We start from the raw sequence: 21,229 nt of genomic DNA, 5'->3' as shown, positions 1-21,229 counted from the left end.
CATTTCACCTTGCTTATTGGTCCAGTCAACCCTTAGGGGTTGGATCTTTCTAAGGCTTTATTAGAGAGACAGTCCACAAGTGACCTCCCTCTCTTAGTTTTTCATCCAGCCGCAACACTGTTTCTAGTGATAGTGGGGAACCCCCTCCCCCTCAACAGGGCCCAGGGCCCCGCAGGCCTTGAGCCAACCAGATATGGGCTCATGCAGGAGAGAGAAGACTCTCTCACAAAGAACCAAGGACAATCTCAGGAGTTTGGAACCCCGACTCCAACCAACAACGACTCCAATCACCCACTATTCCGACTTCCTCACTTCTCCTGAGTGCTCGGCGTGGCCTCAACAAGGCCCAGGGCCCCAGGCCTTACTTTCAAAGATAACTTTCAAACAACTTCCACTTGACACTGCCGGAACCCTCAACGACTTCAATTTTCCACAACTTCAAGAATTGTTCCCACTGCAAATGCAAGTATTCAATTCAATGAAATGTGAAAATGAAATGCTGTTGGTTCTTCTCATTGTTAGATGGATCTTCTCCATCGTTACATCATTCCATCTCTCACTCCTTTTTCCTACACATTATTAGGGCTGGGTAAAAAATATCGATGTCTCGATATTAATCGATTCTCATTTTTACGAACCGATATCGATTCTTAAATCTCAAGAATCGATTAGTCATCCTGTTTTCATTTGATGAATGAATGGACCATTGTAGCGCGCATCCCATCCAATAAATCGCAACAATCTTTGTGCTTTGTTACTATTGATACTAAATAAAATCTCAAATTTCAAATTACGGCCATTTTCTTACGAAATTCAAAAACATACCGTTTTGGCGCTGTGGCGTGAGATCGCTCTGGCTCAGCTCAGCTCGGCTCAAGAGAAGCAGCAGCGCAGAGCGCACATGATCTCCTCTTCTGCCTTAATAATACCAGTTACAGTGCGAAATAAACATGAATGAACGTCTGAAAGTGTGTTAAAAGATAGAGTACAACTTATCGAAATCCGTATCATGTCACATGGAATCGCTCAATCAGTGTTTCAACCGTGGAAAGACGTCAGTAAAACAACTTGTAAACAATGTCATGTAACGTCACATTTACCTCAGAAAAACCATATGTGACCATAAACTCGTTAGTCAGCTAGAAAAATTAACTCTAAAGAGGAGCATTTTGCTAAATATATGCACCATATTACATATTCATTATAATTTTTAATGTTCTTCGATATTTAATGCATGTTTGAAAAAAATCTGGCAAGTTTTTATGACAGCCACCATTTAAATGTTTATTTCATATAACTTTATTATTATAGAAATAAATAAAAGTGTAATTTAAGTGTTTGTATAGCTACAAATCAGTTAATTTTTACCTTCAATATTATAGTAGGCTAATGAAGCCTAGTAGGCTACAACTGACTCCCATAGTTTACAGCATTAGTTAAGAGATTTGTTTTCCTTGAGAAAATTTGCCATGTATTGTACCTGATATCCAAAATAATCAATATTGAATCGAATCGGAATCGAATCGAATTGCAAGCTTGTGAATCGAAATCGAATCAAATTGTGAAATTTGTGTCAATACCCAGCCCTAGTATTTATGTATGTTTGTTTAGTTTATTCATATTTATGATTTAGTTAATAAAACTTGTGCACTTTATGTATTTGGTTCTGATTCACTGCTTGCAAACAAACTCTCTTTTACGATCTTGATCTTTCTACATGCTCAAAGCGCTGTACATGCTAAGAAATAATTATTCTTCTGTGGCCATGGAAGATTAGCCTGGTAATACCAAACTCTGCTACTTCGCTTTGCTTCATAGACAGAGTCTGGCATGTCATCATTGAAAAGTGTTTTCTTTCTCGCAGGGGGGGGCGCTTGTCTGAAGTATAAAATCATTGGTTACCCGTAAGCCAATCACATAACGTTTGGTTATGACGTGTGTTATTCGCCAGCTCAGCCGCATCGAACTTCCACTGTAAACACATGTATGATGCGAAAACGAAACCATCGAGCGAAATACCGGAGTGAACATGGCTGACCGAGTTTTGCTCCCTCCTTAACCTGATCCTCCATGAGTGCAACCAAGTGGGACACAATCACAACTATCGCCTTGCCGGCCTTTGGACTGCCCAGTTTTCTCGCTGACGATCGGTAATATTTGATAAATTAAACTTTTACCAAAACCTGTCGGGAGTAGGGCCACGACATCACCTCCATTCAAAATGTTTAACAAACACTCTTCTTGTTCAGGCTTCAATTATTAATATTTCATAGAGCTAAGTTCCTTAACAAGGTTGTGATTCGTCTTTAGGTTCAGTATCTTTAGGTTCGCAGTTAAAATGCCAATGTGAACGCTAAGCGGACCAGGACTAAATTTTGAAACAAGTGAACCGAACACACCCTAAGTTTCCCCAAATAAGCAAGCCAGAGGCAACAGTGGCAAGGAACCCAAATTTCATCAGGTGAAAAACTGGAGAAAAGAACCTTGTGAGAAACCAGGCTCAGTCAGGGGCCAGTTCTCCTCTGGCCAACGAACGAACACGGTGCGTTTATGATTTAGGTTGCATCACAAGTCAGAAATCAGATTGTGGATCGGTAGCATTAAAATATTTCACCCAGTTCCTTTTGCTTGAAGATCGGATTCATCACGCCAGTATGGAGACGAAGCTAAATGCACATGCAGAAATCAATCCAACAAAATATCGTCACAAATGAACACTGAGCTACACACTATGCAGATTAATATACATTTCTCTCATCATGCATCTTATTACACACAAAATGATGTGACAATGAGCGACAAACAATATTTATTTGATATATTCATCATTTCATTCGGTAGCCTATACTGAATCAATATACATTACAATCCCAGCTGCACAGGAAAACTGAAATTACAACTAAATTTCACCCCCGGTTTATTTCACTAGTTATTATTTTGACATTTCGACCCAGATAAACTCAAAAACCCTCCAGGCTGTACAATACAGCACGATTATGAATGCAAAACGTAAACTGTCTGCTCCATCCGTTTTTATTCACAGTCTCCCATCCATGACAGCTCATCCAATTGTTCTTCAATCTCATATCATTATCTTCACAATAAACATTAAGTTGCTTCAGTTGCCTAGTAACACAAAACTTTGTGCCTTTCATATGATCATAAATATATTCAGGGATCATGCCTCTCTAATCATTAATCAGCTATTTGAGGCTGGCTGTTATTAATGATGTGCCCTCTATTGAAATGTTAAGCATATTATTTCCTCGATGTCATTGTCTTTACGTTCAAAGAGGGTTTTATGAGGCGGACCGAGGGCAAACATTTGAATTCTCCATTAGCCGTGCGCTTACAATTTGTTGCTTAATCACGGCAGTTTGCCAACACATTTAAACAAACTTACAACTGAAAAAAAGCACAACAATGTTACATCAGTCAGATTGCCAATTCATCAATTTGTTTGAAAGATGACAGGTATTTTGACTTGTTCCCTTTAACAATATGGGCCCACAAATCATCTAAGGAAATGGATTTGTAAGATAATTGTCTATAACAGATCTGAATGAGGGAGCAATACACACTCAAATACCCACACCACAACAAACTATTTAATTATCTATTTTGCTGACAGCACCAGAATAACAAAAATGATGATGAAGCTGACTGACATGGTAATTTGGTGCAAGAACAACCACCTCTCCCTAAAGATAAAGGTGAACATCAATCCGACATTCAGGTAGCTCTGTTTTTGCTGGACAGGTGGGTAAATCCATTTTTTTTGTTTTTCTAAATGGACGTTCATGTTCACCTAACCAACACAAGGGAGGGGGAGGGGACAGGATGAGGAGAAGGGAGGGTCTAGCTAGCCTGTTTTGTTTGACAATACTTCGAACGTCAACAAGAAGTGACAACACCCAACATCGCTTAGAGCACCTTTAATATATTTAGCAAGTACGCAATTGCTCAAAAGTGAAGACATTTATAAATAAACACCGATTGAACATTCTGTATAACCTGTATAAATTAGGGGTGTAACGGTACATGTATTCGTATTGAACCGTTTCGGTTCGAGGCTTCCGGTTCGGTACGCATACAAACCGAACGATTCCTTGGACCATTTTTCATGCCGACAAAATTCGCGCTGGCGCGATCACCACAAAGTTGCGCAACATCAAATGGCAAGCGTAATGAAACCGGAACGAAACTGCGCTATTGTGCTTCACGGATCGTTTATCAGTTCGGAGCAGAGCAGCAACATCTGTGCAGCGCGAGCCGATCTCGATCAAGCGACACTGTTACAACCGTTACAACACAGCGCTAAGACATCCAGTAAAGAAAACATTGAGTTCGCCACTGAAGTAATAACATCGCTGCGAGATCTAGTGAGAAGCATTCAAATTTCTCCGTTATTAACCATAGATCTCTATTAGATCAAACAGCGCTGACGTGGACACCAGGAGAAACATTGTGCCGTGAATGAACTAGTAATACTTTACGTCCACAGACCAGCAACATTCACCATGGATTTAATATAGTAACACTAACTGTAACCAGTTTGGCTGGAATAGTGAAATGCTTTCAAGTACTTCACACATCTTTTTCCAGCACTTCAAAACTCAAATATTATATAAATAAATAGCCTATATGAAGAGTTCAGATGCAAAAGCCTCTATAAGTGCCATTTGAAATTTTCTTCTAGAAATTAGAATGATCATTTTTATGAAGCTTGTACATTTAAGTTCAGTAATTTCACTCAAATGACAATTAATAGGCAATCTTCATTGCCATTTAAGTGAAATTACTGAACTTAAATATACAAGCTTGATAAAAATGATCATTCTAAGAAAATTTCAAATGGCTTTTGCATCTAAACTCTTCATATATTTAAATGTTATTTTTAATGTGATTACCAAAACATTATTTGTTCATCCTTCAAAGATGACCCCCATTTATAAACCTGAAAGTTCCAAGATGTAGGAAAACTCACTTATTTAAAAAATATTTTTTCTTTTAACAAACAGGAAATTTCTCTGGCATTTCTTACTTTTTGCTGTATCGAAAACGTACCGAACCGTGACTTTAAAACCGAGGTACGTACCGAACCGTGATTTTTGTGTACCGTTACACCCCTAGTATAAATGTATTGATCCCACAAGTTGGATTATTTGTGTTTGGCAGGCGTTTGTTACAACAGTGTGAACTAGGCTTTGCAATCACTGCAGGACATTTATCAGACAAGAAGATGCTGCAGGACATCACTGAATAACTCTTCATCTCAGCCCTCATCCTCCACTCGTGTTTGATATCCTCAGACTGGATGGATTCATAGTCTGAAGCCTCAAAAAACATTTGGCTGAAATCAACTTCAACTGGCCTATAGGCTACAACAACTCAATTAATTAAAATAGATTTTACATGCATATAAACCTAGCAATGACAAAACATGTAACTTTTTAGGCCTGTTGCTCGGTAACCTTCTTGTGACAGAGCCCTCTTGACCCTAAACAAACAGTTTGGCAGTAATCTAGTCATTAGCTGCTTCCTGCTGCTTAAGAAAACATTGCATCCATGCAAACTACAAAGAGGTTTGCGAAAAATAGCAGGGTTTGAATGTGGAGAGCCCTTCACGACATACGACATTTCACAGCCCCAACAGCAGAGATGAACATCTTGATCTCATGTCTACACATCAGTCAAGCTTTCGCCATGACAACATACTCTCATACTCAGCAGAAAAGAAAGGTCAGTGCAGATCTGGGTGGGATTTATAGTCATGCATATTACATGAATTGGGATCTGACAGATTAAACATTTCACCCTAAGCACATATTTGGACTGCAAAGGTTCCTTAAAATGAAACAAGTGCATCTAGAGCTCACAGAAAATGATGAAATGGAGGTGAAGTTGTTAAATATCTAATATATTCTTAGTCAAAGCTTCAATGTACGCAGGTTCCATTTCAGTTGTCAAGAAAAGCCGTTTTATCACAATATATTATGATGCAATGCCTTCAGTTGTCATATAAAAATGTAATTAGTTGACTAATATCTTAAATGAATGACTACTATAGTCGACTAGAAAAATCATTGGCCGGGGGCAGCCCTAGATAGTAATTCTGTGAATTCTGCCTCCTGGCAGCGGGCATGTGAGGGAAAGCTTGGAAAGGCCAAGAGCTGCTCTGAGTCACATCAGTGAAAATAATGTGAATGAGCAGTACAATCCTGGTGAAGTAAAACAGAGCTGACATAATGCTCATATTCCAAACTAAGAGGTGATTCATCAGCAGGAAAAAAACTATGAACACTTCAATTTTTCCACCAGAACACTTAAACAAAGAGCAAAAGAAAGGCTACTTCACATTGTTGTACAATATTCATTCAGTTCACATACGTTTATATTTACTACACAAAAGTAGAAAAATCATGTTGTAAATGTTCTACTTTGATTCTACATGTTAGTTCAAATCTTTACAAATGCAATTTTACTAAAACATCAACTAAAAATAAAATATAGAAATATGAATAATAATTGTATATACTATTCTATACCAATGATACTAAAATAACACTGGTATTATTGATCCTGAAGTAGAAAAATCTTTAATATTTATACCGATTTGAATACATTTAAAATACTTCACTTTACAATGTAATATGAAATAAAGTACATTTTCTGACCAATGCTATGTCTACACAATAAGAGAGCAGTATAATGTGGCATGACCAAATTAGATTGTTCCCATTATAATCAACAAAGCTCCCTTGCAAGGCAAGTGATGGATATTATTGTGGGGTAACAACAACATTCCTAAAACAACATCAAATATGTTAGAAATACAAAAGCTGTGAAATGAGATTAATGACCCATGCCATGATGAAAATATAAGAACATTGAGTAACGTCATGAAATTGGCAAAAATGCTGACCAAACCAGAATTTTCAGTTATCGCAGCAATTATTTGATTCACCAACATTAAATTTGTCTCCCACAGTCTTCCTACCTGATGGAGCAATAACAAACTTTAACGTTTGCTTACACTAAAGCCCCGTTCACACTACAAGCGACAAAGCGACACGATACCATTCATTTCAATGGGGAGCGGGCGATTTCCGGCGACACGCGCAACAGCGACTGGTGCGGCGTGTCTGGCAATGCGACAAAGTTGAGATCTGTTTAACTTTATGCAAATGAAGACCGACTTTCGGGAGCGACAACCAATAGGATTGAAGTCAGTCGAGCGCGTCACTCTTCAGTGCTGAGTCTGACCGAGGCAAGTTGAACGAGAAGCTCATTTTAGCAGTCAGAAACTGACCTATAATTTATGATATATCTCCGTGTACATACAGTGGTATTCACCGTACTGACTCGTGAACTCGGAACGCCCTCCAGCGCAGCCACTGGCGATCTGCAGCAACAAAGTCGCTTGTAGTGTGAACGGGGCTTAACTTTCATGTCTGAATATGAACACCAATTATTGGACATAAAACTTCCTCACGTAATAACCTATTATACTGTCTAACACTTGATGGCTGCTCTGTCAAGGCCTCGGCGTCGGTTAGGAACCTGGGTGTGCTCTTTGATACCAATCTTTCATTTGAAAGTCACGTTTCTAGTATCTGTAAAACTGCATTTTTCCATCTTAAAAATATATCTAAATTACGCCATATGCTCTCAATGACAAATGCGGAACAATTAGTTCATTCGTTCATGACATCAAAGCTAGATTATTGTAATGATCTAATGGGTGGTTGCCCTGCACGCTTAATAAACAAACTACAGCTAGTTCAAAAAAGCAGCAGCTCGAGTTCTTACCAGAACCAGGAAGTATGACCATATTAGCCAGATACTGTCAACACTGCATTGGCTCCCTATTAAACATCGTATACATTTTAAAATATTGCTGATTACTTACAAAGCACCAAATGGTTTAGCTCCCCAGTACTTGAGCGAGCTCTTAACGCATTATATTCCTTCACGTCTATTGCAATCTCAGAATTCCGGCCAGCTGATAATACCTAAAATATCAAAATCGATTGCTGGCGGTAGATCCTTTTCCTATTTAGCACCACAACTTTGGAACAGTCTTCCTAACATTGTCCAGGAAGCAGACACACTCTGTCAGTTCAAATCTAGACTAAAAGCACATCTATTTGACCTAACATACACATAAAACATTATAAACTTCTATAATTCAATGTTAGGCTGCATAGATTAGGTCAGCCGGAACCGGGAACACTTCCCATCAATCCTGATGAAATTGTTAAATCATAAGAAGAATGGTGTCTACGCTAATATTAGTCTCTCTGTTTATCCCGAGGTTTACCGCAGTCCGCCGTATCCAAACCGTATCCGGATCTGATGAAGGACATCCGCCTGGACAAGACGACAACGCAGTCCTGAAGTGTCAACTAGTCTCTCCCCTGTGAAGGCCTCCTTCCCTTCCCTTTATCTCTGTACAGATAAAACGCTGTCAAAATAATTCCAGTTCACATGGCTACGCGGAAGCGATAAATAATTCTGTATTATAAATTAAGGCCAGACAAGTAATTTGTTGAGGTCAATTTGTAAAGAAAGACTACCCGCCTACGCACATATATATTCAAACACGCATATCTATAGCATGTGCACGCCATCAGCGTTTTCACAGGTTTGCGTTTTTGAAGTTTGCGCAGAGATAACTTTTATTTCAAAATTTTCAAGGCTTGCACCTTGAAACCTATTTCAAGGTTTGCGTTCTCAAGCCACCAGGCACTGTTGTTGTACGAATGAGCGGGCCGGAGCGCGTTAAGGGTTTTCTGTTAGAACGGTGTTGTGTTAGCGGTTCCTAAATTAATAACTAATGATCTTTGCAACGGAAGTGAATCAATCAAGACTAACTTTAGCTGGACAATGACTTTATTCTGGAGCTGCTGTAAAGCCAAAACAATTTCTGTTACTTTGATTTCCTATTATCACTGTGAAGCTGCTTTGAAACAATCTATATTGTTAAAAGCGCTATATAAATGAAGGTGACTTGACTTGACCAAGTTAACAAAAGAAACTGTTTAATCATTAAATTACAAGCCTGCTTCTTGATCAAACTTTGACAGTATCAAATCAGTTTAAGTTTAACCATTTTTCAGTAGTGATTTTAAAGGGGTCATATAATGATACATGCACTTTTACAAGTTTATTGTACTGAAATGTGTGTTGGCAGTGCCTGTACACAACCATCATATAATGATAAAAATCCATCCAGTGGATTTTTTCCGGTGGGACGCCCCTCCCACGATTGTTGATTGACAGCAGCGTTTCAACACAGACCCGCCCTCGCTCGTGAGCGAGCTGTTAATCATAGTCCGCGCGGACCGGCGCGGTCATTGTTGATATGCTGGAGCACTGTCTATGAGCAGAATGGCGTCTAAGCGATTGTGGTGTTCTGTTCTTGGGTGTAATAACGAACACAGCAGTCATTTTAATGTTCCCAAATCAGAACCGCTGAAGACGCAGTGGCTGAGTTTTGTTTTCGAAGGGAATATTCCCCACGAGCAACGTCAATGCTTTCATGTTTGCGCGAATCATTTCTCACCAGACTGCTTTATAAACGAGGAGGGTCAGTATAAAGCTGGTTTTGCTAAGAAGCTGCTCCTGAATAAAGGATCGGTACCAACTATTCGTGTTCCTGCAGAACCTCCAGAAGAACTGAAGTGAGTGTAACGTTTTATTAACCTTTAATATTTATATTAATCTTTGCAAAACGCTAGCTGCACGGTTCACGATGAATGCGGCTAAGGTTTACACTCAGGGTACATTACGGCATGTTTTCTATGTACAACGTTCTCAATATAATTCATAATCCCCCGTTTATACTGAACAACGCGTTATGGTTATTGTGTTATTGTGTTACAAACGGTGTACGCACAGAACAGAGAGGCGGGGTGAGCAAAGCTCGATATCATTTTAAGGCATATGCATTGAAACAGCGTACTGAAAACAGAGCTGTTTTTGACCAGGTAAAATAAGTGTTTTCTTACAATACTAATGAGAATTTTTAATTAAAGTATATTACAAACTTTTAATTTAGACCCTAATGAATCATATTAGCTTGTACAAAAATGGCATTATATGACCCCTTTAAAGCAAATCATCCTACCAAATTCAACATGTCTGGGCTAAAGTCTCCAGGGCCAAAACTAGGTAAATGCCCATCCATGTACTCGTATTTCAAAAAAAAAAATTGTCCTATACACTATACAGTAATACTTTTGGACACAGCCAACAAGCAACTAATCATCATGCATTCACAATCTTAAAATGATTCTTCTGTGTGAACAGTTTGGTCCTTGTGGGAAAAGATATACACATTTGAAATGTACTTGCAGCTGTAGAAGAATGCTCACCATTTAGCGAAATTTGCACATTAGATAGTCTATGGTTATAAAAAGAAATTAGTACAGCTAAATATTTAAATGCTCTTGTCAACGAGGTTCCTGACAAAGACCCCCAAAGCTAATTAGGCTGGAGGATGAAAAGCCCTATTTTTTGGTGTGCAGTCATCTGTGACGGACAGTGAAAGGGTTGAGGATGTTCTTTCCATGGCCATGTGTGGGGAAAAATCAATTTGCTTTATATTTAAAGGCTACAGACGTTCTGCACTTTGTTTCACAAAGTACTGCTTTGAACCAGTTTTCATTTGGTTAAGTGGCATAGAGCTTCCCATGCCAAAGGAATCTTCATGTCTTACACTGGAGAATATGTGTGGAGGGTCAATTGGGTATTTATGGAAATATACTTTATTGGTCTGAAGCGAAATATATTAAGTCAAATGATTACCCTTCATAATATGTGACAGACATGCAGTGTTGTGCCTGAACGCGTTCATTGAACGATAGTTCATGAACTCGTTCATATTTTGGGCGAATGTGAACTGAACGTACTGTATTACTGCCTGATGAACGTTACTGTGAACTCGTTCATTCTGGTGTCTGTAAACGCACGCTCTCTCAGTTTATCTTCGTTCAATAGGGTGCCAGATTTCTATAGAGCCTTCCAGGCGAAAACCCAGCTAAAACACACCGTAAACACTAACAACCCTTAATATGTAGCGAAAAAAACATCCAATCTGGCAACACAAGCCACCAGTGTCGCATGCACCACCGCATGCATGTAGTCGACAAAGCATCAAGGAGGCATCGTATGATCATTTAAACGAGTTTTATGACAAGTCGGTGAGGATGGGAAAAATCTTAAATTTCTGTGCAAACTTTGCCCGCCGATAAAATAATTGCTGTCTGTGTTTGTATATGGGCTGTGGCAATAATAATAATAAAAAAATAGCTCGCAGCAACATATGGAAAAAAAGAACGATGAACTAGCTCATTTTTGGAACTAGTGAACTCAGTTCAAAATTGTGAAGTATGAACTATGAACTGAACTAGTTCATTTTAAAATGTGTGAACTGAACTTTTATGGGATTAATATCCTGCCATGATTCAAAACTGAAAATAAAGTTCTGAAAGGTTGAAAGTAAGTGTTTGAAAACTCAAAATCTTACAAAAAAAAGTTTTGCAAGATCGAAAAATAAGATTTGCAAGCTTGCAAAATGTAAAAAAATTTAAAAATATCTCTGCAAACATTATGTTGTTTTTGAGATTTCCTTCTTCAGAACTGCAACATTTTTTTTACGATGTTGCGCAAACAAGTTTTCAGAGTTTCAAATTTGATATTGTTCTCCCACTGTATTAGTTTGTTTTCCAGGTTTGAAACCTTGTAAATGGTGATCTGAAAACTGGTGTGCGAATGTGTAAAAAGAAGTTTTGAAACTCTGAAAAAAGACTTTTGCAGGCTTGCAAAGTGGTAAAAAAAAATGAAATCTCTGCAAACATAATTTTGTTTTTGAGTTTTCCTTCTTCAGAAGTGCAACACTCTTTTTTACGGTGTTGTGCAATCATTTTTTCAGAGTTTCGAATTTGTCACTGTTCTCCCAGTTTTCCAGATTTGAAACCTTGTAAATGGTGATCTGAAAACTGGTGTGCGAATAGGTGAAAACAAGTTTTGAAACTCTGAAAACTGAGGTTCGAAAGGGCGAAACTTATTACATTACATTACATGTGCACTCCTATTGCAGACTATTTTTTCAGAGCTGAGTTTACAACACCCACTTTGCGGAGATACGCCCACACAGTTGCGAGCTTCCGACTCACGTGATTTGTGGCAGCGTTGTCACGCACTTCTGCTCTGAAACTCAGACTGAGCGAAAATGAAGCTTCGCAACCTCGCAACTTAAAAAAAAAAAGCCTGGAGGGAGGGCCTTCTGCTCTTGGCCAATGCTTTGCTGTCTGCTGACGTACAGTCCAATCACAAGTCGTATTTACTGGAAAGGTGGGATTGACCGACTGCTCCGCCAATGACGAAAGCGTATGGGATGAATATAATATATTCATGCATTCTAAAAACGAGTCAATGAATGCACGCATGCAACCTGATCAACATCTTAGGCCTACGTGTTGCATGCGCAAATTCTGAGCTACATTAATACAAAATCGAGGTTTTGTATTAACAACTATGGCTCTAGTTGTACAAAATGCTGCACATTCATGTGATTCTGGATTTTGCACACACAAGTTTTAGGCCTATTGTATTAGTTTAAATGATGCACATTTATGAATTTGTCAAATGTGTAGTTGTAAATGTGTAGTTGTGCCCACATTAATAACTAGCACCAGGCCTATTCATTTGTAGTTGTTTGTGTGTGGGTTGTTAAATGCTTAAAAACCGCGAAAAGAAAGTCTCAAAATCCAAATGAATCAAATAAGATTGACTCAGAGAATGCATGCGCGTCACCTGATCCACACATGCACGTCTTCTTTGTTGCATGCGCAAATGAAATTATGATACACTAATACAAAAGAAAACATTTGTATTCACAAAAATGTCTCTATTTGAACAAATTGCAAATCTTGTGCGATGTCCTAAACTGCCGAGATAATCACACAAGCGTGCCGTGGCTAGACGTCCACTAATGACACGTCCGATACGCAAACCAAACGAATGACTCATTTTAACCATTCACTTTAATGAATAGTTAAAACAACTGACCTGTCCAACACTGAACTCACGAGACCTCTAAATCGGTGTATAAAAAATCGATAACACTTATAGATTAGTTAACATTTACTATTAACAAACTGCACGTGCAGCATTGTTAATGTTAATGTCAATATTTAGAGAGTCTGTAGGCCTATAGGCCCACTATATGTGTTGTAGCCATTAAATAAGCGCATTTAGTTTCATTTTTGGTTAAAATATTATAATGTTATTTTTTTTGCATCTATGCTGATTATGAAAATTGAACAGCATGAGTAAAATAGTCTCTGGTAAGATGCGCAATATATCGGAAGATATGATGGGTCAGACATGATTTTGACCACTAAATTAAGTTTTGTTTTGTAGAAAGCCTTTCTTTAAAGTGAATTTCGTTTTGTATAAATTGTATCTTAATTTTTAATCAATTTTTCATCAACCAATTGCCTGGATATATATTAAATAAGAAGCAAATGGCAGACAATATATTCATGGAGGCGCGGGCGCGATTGCATTGCACGTGAACTGGAGCTCATCTCATCATAAATTTTGCTCATTTAAATAATAGTGTGTGTGTATGTATATATATATATATATATATATATATAGCAGCCTATATATAATTGCGCAGCTCCCCCTGTCAATGATCTAGCACCCCCTCAGCACCTGCGTTAAAAATTATCTGGCGCCGCCCCTGTTGAAAGGCCTTTGGTTGTGGATAGTAAAACATTTCTGCAATATTAATCAAGGGTTCATTGATAATTGTGCTTGCATGTGTTAATCATTTTGATACTTTGTTTTAATACAGCACTTTGGCCAACAACTGTTGTTTTTAAATGTGCTCTATAAATAAATATGACTGACTGACTGACTGACTATATTCATCCCATACGCTTTCGTCATTGGCGGAGCAGTCGGTCAATCCCACCTTTCCAGTAAATACGACTTGTGATTGGACTGTACGTCAGCAGACAGCAAAGCATTGGCCAAGAGCAGAAGGCCCTCCCTCCAGGCTTTTTTTTTTAAGTTGCGAGGTTGCGAAGCTTCATTTTCGCTCAGTCTGAGTTTCAGAGCAGAAGTGCGTGACAACGCTGCCACAAATCACGTGAGTCGGAAGCTCGCAACTGTGTGGGCGTATCTCCGCAAAGTGGGTGTTGTAAACTCAGCTCTGAAAAAAATAGTCTGCAATTGGAGTGCACATGTAATGTAATGTAATAAGTTTCGCCCTTTCGAACCTCAGTTTTCAGAGTTTCAAAACTTGTTTTCACCTATTCGCACACCAGTTTTCAGATCACCATTTACAAGGTTTCAAATCTGGAAAACTGGGAGAACAGTGACAAATTCGAAACTCTAAAAAAATGATTGCACAACACCGTAAAAAAGAGTGTTGCACTTCTGAAGAAGGAAAACTCAAAAACAAAATTATGTTTGCAGAGATTTCATTTTTTTTTACCACTTTGCAAGCCTGCAAAAGTATTTTTTCAGAGTTTCAAAACTTTTTTTTACACATTCGCACACCAGTTTTCAGATCACCATTTACAAGGTTTCAAACCTAGAAAACAAACTAATACAGTGGGAGAACAATGACAAATTTGAAACTCTGAAAAATTGTTTGCGCAACATCGTAAATTTTTTTTTGCAGTTCTGAAGAAGGAAATCTCAAAAACAACAATGTTTGCAGAGATATTTTTAATTTTTTTACATTTTGCAAGCTTGCAAATCTTATTTTTCGATCTTGCAAAACTTTTTTTTGTAAGATTTTGAGTTTTCAAACACTTACTTTCAACCTTTCAGAACTTTATTTTCAGTTTTGAATCATGGCAGGATATTAATCCCATAAACTTTGAACTAGTTCATGTAGAAAGTGAACTTTCCCAACACTGCAGACATGCAATCAGCCTATATTGAGAGCAATACTTCACCGTACTCCTTTGAATGAAAACCCATCATCTGCCACTTCAGTCAAAATTATTTGCAAAACAGGAAGTTGGAAAAAAAAAATCCCAAATCCTTATGTGAATACTGTAAAAGGCTTTAATAAAAGTAAACACTGGCCAAATAAATGGAAATATTAGAAACTAAGCATCACATAAAAACCTCATTTACCATTAACACTAGAACAGCCATGACGGTCATTTTGACCGTTTTGAATTTTTATATCTGCAATAACTTTGTTGGAAAAATCAATAAAATCCTGCTGGTACCTGACTTTTCCTAAAAGTGTCTGTATTTTCATTTAAAATGTTTTTCATATAAATCAAACACAAGGCAAAAAAAACAAATGAACATATTTACCTATTTCGGCCATAGACGGCCATATTGACCGCACTGAATTTCGCCGTATTCTTTTGTTACATTTCCCGCGGTTGACCTTTGTCTCTCTCACTGTCAACAGAATATCTAAATAAGATACTTTAAGTGGTTATTATCTTGTTCTGAGTTGAATGGATATGGCAATATAGCTATCTGTTGTGAATATGCAATAATTATGGTAAGCTAATGTTATTATTATTTATAAATGTATAATTAAACTTGTTTAAATATACAGTTTGGTGTTGTTTTGTTTTTAAAAGATATCCTAATACAATAAATGCATTAATCTCTCAATTTGGATATTTATCATTAAAGATATAGAGTTTGGAATCTAGCGGTCAAAATGACCGCTTGTGGCAGTTCTAGTAGTTATGGAATTCTGGCACTTCTAGTGTTAACCTTAATATATCCACCATCTGTACCTCTATTACTTTACAATACTGGCCATAACAAACCAGATTTAAACAGATGATGTAACACATTTTTACAACTTGTTCAATAAACAAGATGTGCTTCATCTGGACAAGCTTGGGTGCTTTTCTCTTTTTGTGTATACTTATTGTCTGTATGTCTTCTTACCAAAAAGTATTATAAGAAAGGTCACGTAGTGCCGTATAATGACTTGAAGTACAAGGGTTGAACAAAAACTGTGAGAGGAATTCGTGGATTGCGACAGACGAGGGCTTTTATGTGAGAGATGGGAGTGTTAGTCAGCCAGATGCAGCTGAGTGACATGGCTTGGTTGGTGGTTTGGGTGGTTAATTGTGAAGAAGATAAGACTAAATCATTGGCTTTAAGCTTCAATCTGATTTTGACAGCAACAGGAAGCTAAAAAGGGCCACTTTTCATTTGCATGAAAAGGATACATATTGGTTAATAACCCTGAAAAGTGCTGCATATTTCCTTCACCAGCAGCAACCTCAAAATCAAATGACAAGCGGTTAGCATAGCACTATAGTAGATTTAAAAAAAAAACGAAAATGGGCTTTCTCTACTTTAATAGAAATACACAGCCCTCACACTCCTAACCTTATACCTACAAATTTACAATTGAAATCACCTGGTGATGGGAACAAAATTTCCTTCTGGCCCTTTTCTGGACTTGAGTTACTGATGATCGGCCATTTGACTACGCACAGAGCCATTACCTCAATCAGAGCTGTTAATGTTTCACTTCATGAAGCACAGCATGCATCTTCCTCAGTGACTCACATAAGTGCTTTTCTACAGCAAAAGGACACAATGTCTGAAGAGGCTTTCGGAAGCATTTCATCCAATACTGTATAAAGTGTCCTGATTTTATTGACCCATGATGTGACCAAAATTATGGCTGTAGGCAATTTAATGTGTTAACACTGAAATTAATTATAAGGAAATTAAATTACCTAAAACAATTAGTGCAATTAATCAGGCCCCTGACATGTATGCACATTCCATAAAAAGGGATTTTCCATCAGCGCAATTCAAGCTTGAAGTACCACCTTCGTGTTTTTACACATTGCATCGTATTTAGAAAAATATTAAAGGTAAATGTTAGATTTTATGAAAAACTTAAAACGCTATGCAGTCAAATTATTTTCCTGATCATAAACATGCTGTTATTTTACAAATATTATATCAAAATATGAAACAAACACAAATGTAAACAACTTACTTCTAGTCAATAGAGTTGGACGCAGAATTTAAAATCCCACTCTCTGAACATATGGTCCAGCGTCTTCCGGTAAATACTCAGATACACATTCCAACATGCATCTACAGAGATCTGAAGAACAGAGAAAATTATGAATTAATGTGAAGCAGGTTAAAGAAGTCAGACAGAGCACACAGGGGACTGGCCTAATTAAGAGTGTTTCCTGTTATGTACTTCCATTCCATAATATGGTGAGAATAGTCACATTATGTGTCAATTTCATTAAGAAGCTATACTTCTGTATACTGATATTGAAGATAATTTCATAATTTAGATAATCTTTTAAAAATGTTATATATTATTCCAAACCTGTATGCATTTGAAAATTAATTTCATTAAGAAGCTATACTGTAAAACTGTATATATATATATACTGTATGTATATGTATTGTATATTATATTATATGTATACACACACACATATCACTGTCTATTTAAACATAACTACACAATTATTCCAAACCACTGCCAGCAAAATAAGACCTTGTGACAACTGTTATGCTTACCCTTTAAAACACTGTCCCTAAACACTGATGAATTGAGTGCTTTAAATACCATTCTGTGCTATACTGAAAAACAGATAAGACTGTTTACACTGATTTCTGTTGCCATATACAAAAGTCTAACCATAAGACTGGATTTCAATTTTAGTCCACTGAAAAATGAGAACCAACACATCGACAGCTGATTATAAGATAGCAAAGAAGGGATATTAAAGGAACATTAACATTACTGTCCATCCCAGTAACTGACCACCCAAAAATCTTTAAAAAATAAAAGTAGTTCATGTTGAAAAATTGATAGCGTAGCATGTCTGTAATCAAAATCAATTGCAAATCATAAAGTAATTCTGCCTGCATAACAGAAATATATAAACATACTCAAACCTAAAACACCAAAAAAATACATCAAACAAAAGGAGTGTAGCCTACTCAAGTGTGTAGGTTGACAGATTGTAATTGTTTAAATACTTCATAAAAGACACAGCAAAACCACTAAAAATGATGCTATTGTTTATAGAAGATTTAAAAGGCACATCAAGTATGTACATATATATCAGATGACGATTTTTAGTATTTTTTTAGTAAAGATATGACATCTCAACTCAGTTTTCAACTGCAAGCGTCTCTTCGATGTCTGGAACATTATATTGCCTAGGCTACTATAAAATGAACTTAATAAACGTCAAAAAGTGACTTTAACAGACATCTGTCCTTATTCTGTATTGACTTTAAAAACAATTTAATTCCATCACCTTCTTTACTCATCATTAATATGACCCTTTATTGTAGCCTATTACAAATGCAAAATGTTCGCCTTGAAGGCAGAGAAACTGGCCGAAGCCAGTACACAACATGTATTATGACAGATGGCACGGACGGAGCACGACGAGTTTGGATAAAAACTTAAAGTTGATTTATTCGCTAACTTTTCAATGATAATCAGTTGTTCTTTTTAGTCGAGCTAAAGGAGAGAAACACTTTAACATGGTAAGTGTGTAGGCTAATTACAGTAAGTTGTTTTCACGGTTTTATTAATCGGACCAAACAGAGAATGTGACGAACACACTCCCTGCTGCCTTCAAAAAGAAAATAGTCCTAAATAACACTTTTCCTCCTTTTCAATAAAACCAACAGCGATCTATAATGCTTGAGTTTAATGTAAAATAACTAAAATTCCAGCTAACATTTCATGAGACCAAGAAATGATAATCCATTTTACCTTATATCGCAGACAATCTGTTGTTTGCTGCTGCTGCCTTGAATGCAGTACGCTCGCGTGCTACAGTTGTGACAATCACAAAACCAACACAAGCCACACGCACTCGCACTCAGTTACCGTAAACAACAGAAGAGAATTCGCGCGCAGCACCGGGAAACTACCGTAATGAATATAGCTGACAAAACGTCATCGTTTTCTTCTTGACTTAAAATTATAGCCTTGTGTCTAGGTCCTCATTTGAAGGTGAAGGTGTTATATTGACTGTTTTTTGTCTTCTTAAAGGGATTGTTCACCCAAAAAAAAAAAAAATTATGTTATATATTATTCCAAACCTATGCATTTCTTTCTTCTGTAGAACACAGAGAATGACACAGAGGGCGAGTAAATTTTTCATTTTGGGGAGAATTATCCCTTAAAGCTGTTTTTTTGGAACCTGGGTTTCTGGCCAAGTTACATGATTCATGTTACCGGTATCATGTTCACTGTTTTACCCCAGAGCTATCAAAAAAATGATGATATTGGAATTTTAGCTTGTGTAATTTACTCAAAACGTCCCAGTTAATGAGATATAGCCCATATGACCTGACAGAATGTTCCTTGTTATTAAAGACAAAAAATGAGGACAGCCAATTTAGTATAAACTGGTGAACATGGTGTCCTCAGCATAAATTGCAAGAATAGCGGTTGGGTTATGTATTTTATAGTTAGTCTGTCTTATTATGAAGGTATTCAAGCAGACTAGTGCATGAGCTAAATCAATCACTGGAATTTTCTCATTGCAGAATACATTTTCTGGCCCTAGAAGCATTCTCCCACAAGGCATGCATTTGTTAAGGAATAAAAAGACAAATCAACCCCTCAGGTCAAACAAGGTGTCTGTAAAGACGTTTTAATTGATGAAATTGGGGGACACCAAAGCAAACCAGATGCATAGGGTCTTTAAATCCATAGTTATTCATTCTGGAACTAAGAAAACCAAGTGCAATAACCCGCTTTGATTTTACAGCATGCAGAGACCAAAAAGGGTGTTGAACTGGAGGCGATCATATTCTCACATAAGATTACCTGCATCCTCAGTCGATTCCTGTCACAGCTAATATCGTTGTATGTCCACAGCACCCCAGTGAAAGTCCATTTCATATTACTGAATGTTAGTTCCATCTATTCCTCAAATCTTTTTGAAAATTTTATCTGAAATTGTATCTACCTCACTGTGCCCTTGTTCTGAACAGCATAAACGACTATTGCTCTTACACAAGATCACAAAAGCAATTTAATATTGTAGTTAAGCAGGCCATGTCTTGGATCACATCACATGCACCTCTGATAAAAGGCTCTCAAACAGAACAGCTTTGGCTGCGTTCCTGATTACCTCTGACCCTCATCAAATGCAGTCTGTAACCATTATGCAATCAGTTTTCTGCATTAGATTGGCCTGGCCTACTTACTCTCAGGAAAGAGGAATAATTCATTGATGACGTGAATATGTCTGAACGAATGTTTAATCTGTTTCAGAAAATATAAAATACTAACAAAAGTACACTGTAAAAAAATTGCTGTAATTATGCAGCTGGTTGCCAGTAACTTACTGTAGATTTAAATTGATGTATATTTACTGGCAACAGTTTGTTCAAAGTTAAATGAACATTAAACATTAACAAGTCTTTGTCTTTACAGAATAAAATTATAAAATAACAATCTAATGCAAAGCATTCTGGGAACCAGAAATCTTCATCAACCTTTTTCTGTTTTTTTCCTTCAGATTTTGGTTCCCAGAATGCTTTGCATGAGGCTGTTATTTTAGTTTTATTCTGTAAAGATAAAGACTTGTTAATGTTTAATGTTCATTTAACTTTGAACAAACTGTTGCCAGTAAATAACATCAATTTAAAACTACAGTAAGTTACTGGCAACCAGCTGCCAGTATTACTGTAATTTCTACAGATTTTTTTTACAGTGTAACATCACTGAATGTATTATGACCTCAGTTAAATAGCCATGTAATATAGTCCCAAAGAGGAAAATGCTCAGCCACTCCCCTGTTATTATATGCTTCCCATGACACTTCTAATGGATGGTGATGACGACTTGAGATGTAAAAGTGATCAGAAGAGAAGAAACATCCTGCCACAGAAGGGGAAAGAGAACCACAGTTTATAACAGCATTTGGTTAAATTGCAAAGCATGAGTAGATAAGAGAGCAAAGAAGAAATGGACAGAAGGAAAAGAAAAAGAAAACAAATACAATTAAATACAGTAACAACACTTTAGAGACGATATTTAACAGGCTTTAGCTTTGGTTTGATTTCCTCTGCTTTGTGTCATTTTGTTTTGAATGGTATTTTCTGTGAATTTTCCATAAAATAACAAAATGTACAATTCAAGTCTTCCATTTATCATTCATTAAAACCTTGTTTAGATTATGTAGAAATGTTTACT

At 37.1% G+C, this 21,229-nt stretch overlaps 1 protein-coding gene across 1 annotated transcript in view; it reads right to left on the bottom strand.

Moving 5' to 3' along the window:
- The window catches only part of tp53i11a (tumor protein p53 inducible protein 11a), a 46,168-nt gene extending 27,242 nt beyond the window's left edge, over positions 1-18,926 (bottom strand). Inside the window, exons 1-2 of the mRNA XM_056268579.1 lie at positions 18,791-18,926; positions 17,030-17,140 (exon numbers count right to left, since the gene is read on the bottom strand). The gene's annotated coding sequence lies outside the window, so the exon portion shown is untranslated. The remainder of the gene's footprint in view (positions 1-17,029; positions 17,141-18,790) is intronic.
- Positions 18,927-21,229: the final 2,303 nt, after the last annotated feature.

Source organism: Rhinichthys klamathensis, unplaced genomic scaffold (genome assembly GCF_029890125.1).
Source record: "Rhinichthys klamathensis goyatoka isolate OS25496 unplaced genomic scaffold, OSU_Roscu_1.1 h1tg000275l_1, whole genome shotgun sequence".
NCBI classification, from domain to species: Eukaryota; Metazoa; Chordata; class Actinopteri; order Cypriniformes; family Leuciscidae; genus Rhinichthys; species Rhinichthys klamathensis.
This window is presented reverse-complemented; position numbering and strand designations above follow the sequence as displayed.